At 44.6% G+C, this 3,695-nt stretch overlaps 1 pseudogene; it reads left to right on the forward strand.

Annotated features, from left to right (window-relative positions):
- The first annotated feature begins 2,929 nt into the window (after positions 1 to 2,929).
- On the forward strand, positions 2,930 to 3,582 carry LOC103583937 (annotated as a pseudogene).
- Positions 3,583 to 3,695: the final 113 nt, after the last annotated feature.

A 3,695-nucleotide genomic window follows, 5' to 3' on the forward strand; every position in this document is an offset into this window, starting at 1 on the left:
CCTGTTCATCTCCTCCTCACAGAGTAAAACCCTGACCTGTGTGTGAGCTCCTCACAGCCCAAAGTCTTTGGAGGATACAAAGGATGTTGTGTGGGACACCAGGATCACACAGCCTGTGTGGCTCAGAGCGACCAAAAGGGTTTATACAACCTCGACTGCCTCATACCTGGACACCTCCTGACTGGTTTTCTTAGCAGCTGGCACAGGAGACACTTTTTGAGAAATCCCACCACCACAGACGTGTCTCATGTTGTTCATCACAAACTGAACATGTGGAATGTCCTGCACGCCTCCAGGTCTTGCAAGTTCCATCCTCCCAGCAGCTTTTTCCGATCCATGGTCTACACAACTCTACACACTGCCCTCACTGGTACAATTAGCATCTGAGATGTCACATCCTACTGATCTTGTCCTCATGCCTCAGGGCTCCACAAACTCTGAAACTTTAGTCCTCGCTGTCAACTCTGCCTTTCCAGAAATAATCTCAGTAATCAGAATAATTACTTGTGCTACAATAGCGTAGATTAGTTAACAGTTTGAATTCTAAATGAAAGCCATTCCTCTGCGGGGTCAGAAGGTCAAGAATAAGAGTTTTATTCTAAGTAATTTAACTGATTCTTCTCCACTATTTCTAGAATCCTGTTTGCATCTCAGGGCTTCCCTCAGCACAGACCATGAAAGTGACGAGAGCTCCTCCCACCAGGACTGGCCCAGCCCCTCTCCTGAGTGCCTGTAGTCATGGTGATTGACATCCCACCCACCTGACACCTGGCCCTCTTCCTGGGAGGACACCCGCCATCCATCCAGAGGGTGGTAAGTTCATCACTGCTGACCAAATCCACTCTTTTTTTGTTGTTGTTCTTTTTTGTAAGCAGTAACGTGATCAACCCTTGGCTTGGTGTCGCCCGCACCGCGCTCAGCCAGTGAGTGCACCCGCCATCCCTATATAGGATACGAACCCGCAGCGGGGGTGCCGCTGCGCTCCCAAGCGCTGCACTCTCCCGAGTGTGCCACAGGGCTGGCGCCCAAAATAAACCCTTGAGAAGCAACAATTTTTCCTGACCAGAGCTTTTCATACCCTAATGTGGGTTTGCTCTTGTTTCCACAATGCTTTCGCCTAAACCTTGGGGAAAAGGAGTTTTTTGCGGCTGTCCCATCTTAGATGAAAAGGATTCCAAAGGCCAAGTTTCCTGTTGGGACTGTGGCTCCTGAGCATTTCACGCTGTAACTCGTTCACCACACTCAGCGGCAACAGACACAGTGCACGTTTCTAGCGTCATCTTGTGCTAGTTGATGTGTCGTCCAGCAGCCTCCGCCCCAGATCAGTTGATGTCCTGACCTTGCTCTCTCTGAAAGTTCTTGTCTCTCTCCAGATTACAGGTGTCTTGTTTGTCTTATAACTTCACTTATCTGAAATACTGAACAAAGTTTGCTAAATCTCACCTTCTCCAGATTGTGTTTGAAGTTGTTGTTATGATAAGAAGCACAAACTGTTACTCGGCTGCTCACCACTCCATGCTGAGCAGCAGCTGTATTTGTAGGACCAAGAAACTGGAAAATATTCAAATCTTAATTAGCATCTTAATAGAAAAACTGTTTTAAATTCATTAGTTGGAATACTGCCCATTCCAAGCAATAAATACTTGATACACACAAGATGGTTAAATTCACAGGTCTGTATCCCAAGTAAAAAAAGCCAAGAAAATAAAAGGGAACAACATGACATTTCATTTTTATGATTTCCAAAAAACAAAAACTAATATAAAGTAAAAAATAAATAAATAAATATATATATACATACATATACATATATATACATACATACACATATATATACATACATACATATACATATATATACATATATATACATATATATACATATATACATACACACACATATATATATATATATATATATATATATATATATATATATATAAAATGTATACATCAGTAGTTGCCTGGTGGTAAAGTAGAGGAAGGGAAGAACAAAAAAAGATAAATTACAAAAGAACAAATATTGAGAGTAATTGATTTGTTCACTATATTGAAAACAATGCTGGCTAAGTCAATTCTTATTTATTTATTTATTTTTTTTGTCTTTTGCCTTTTTTCCGTGTCCGGCAACGGATCGCAACCCTCAGTGTTGCCCCCGCACCGGACCAGGAACCGGCAATGGGATCGCAACCCTCGGTGTTGCTCCCACGCCTCGCTCAGCCAGTGAGCGGGAACCGGTCTGTATGTGGGATCCGATCCAGTGCGCCACCGGGCCGGCCCTAAGTCAATTCTTATTAATTGCACACTTTTTGTGAAGTTTGACAAATGTCAATTATACCTCATTAAAGTTTTTGCAAATTAACAGATACTTAGGTAGGGAAAGAGTGATAGAAAGATAGATGAAAATGTGTGAAGTGACAGAGACTCTTAAAACTCATCTGAATGGATTCTAGCTCTAGCCATATTTTTAGGTAAAATGTAGAATGAAACACATCACACATGTTCTCATTATAGAAAAAAGGTCCAGCAAACCTCACTAGGAAGGTCCAACTCTGTCCTGGAGTGTGCTCAGGGAGGAATATGATCCGGTGTGGGTAGCAAAGCCCCAGACACTGGAATGGCACTGATAAGTCTTATGGACACTGCACATGCCCCCTGTACTCCTGGGTTAACTTTTAATCTGTAAAGTGGAAGGAACATTGGCACCCCAAAAGCATGATTTTTGTGCTTGTGTAAAAATGAAAGAGCGTGATGAGTGTTGTGTATATAACAGCACAAACACACCATTAAAAAAATCACACTTTCTCAATTGCCAAAAAATTCTTTGTGGGCACTGTCATTTGCTCCAGGAAGTGTCCCCTCCATAGGCGTCCAACCCAAGATCTAGCTATATAGCAGAAGAACATGCAAATAGGGCCTCCCTCTGCTGATGAAAACCAGCGCAGCCCTGATCCTGCAGCTCTTGGAGAGGAGCCTCAGCCCCAGATTCCCAGGTGCTCCAACTCGGTCATCAGGACTGAACACAGACGACCCACCATGGAGACTGGGGAGCTGGGTTTTCCTTATTGCAATTTTAAAAGGTGATTTATGGAGTGCAAGAAACATTGAAAATGTGAGTGGATGTGCATGAGAAAACAAGTGGAGTTGACTGTCATTTTCTTACCAGGACGTCCCTGTGCTTTCAGGTGTCCAGTGTGAGGTGCAGCTGGTGGAGTCTGGGGGAGGCTTGGTCCAGCCTGGAGGGTCTCTGAGACTCTCCTGTGTGGCCTCTGGATTCACCGTCAGTGACTACTACATGGACTGGGTCCGCCAGGCTCCAGGGAAGGGGCTGGAGTGGGTTGGTTTCATTAGAAACAAAGCTAATAGTCACAGCACAGAATGTGCTGCATCTGTGAAAGGCAGATTCACCATCTCAAGAGAAGATTCCAAAAGCACTATCTGCAAATGGACAGCCTGAAGTCCCAGGACACAGCCGTTTATTTCTGTGTGAGAGACACAGTGAAGGGAAGTCAGTCTGTGCCCAGACACAAACCTCCATGCAGGGGCACGCAGGACCACCAGGGGGTGCGCAGGACACACTGAGCAAGCGCCAGCCCTGGAGCAGGTGCAGGTGGAGGTTGAGTGCTGGTTTATGTTTGTGCTCTTGGGCTTCCTCTTCATCAAAGAGTTTCCCAGAAATCCCCTCTAGATTCATG

This window comes from Galeopterus variegatus, unplaced genomic scaffold, assembly GCF_000696425.1.
Source record: "Galeopterus variegatus unplaced genomic scaffold, G_variegatus-3.0.2 Scaffold30985, whole genome shotgun sequence".
Lineage (NCBI taxonomy): Eukaryota > Metazoa > Chordata > Mammalia > Dermoptera > Cynocephalidae > Galeopterus > Galeopterus variegatus.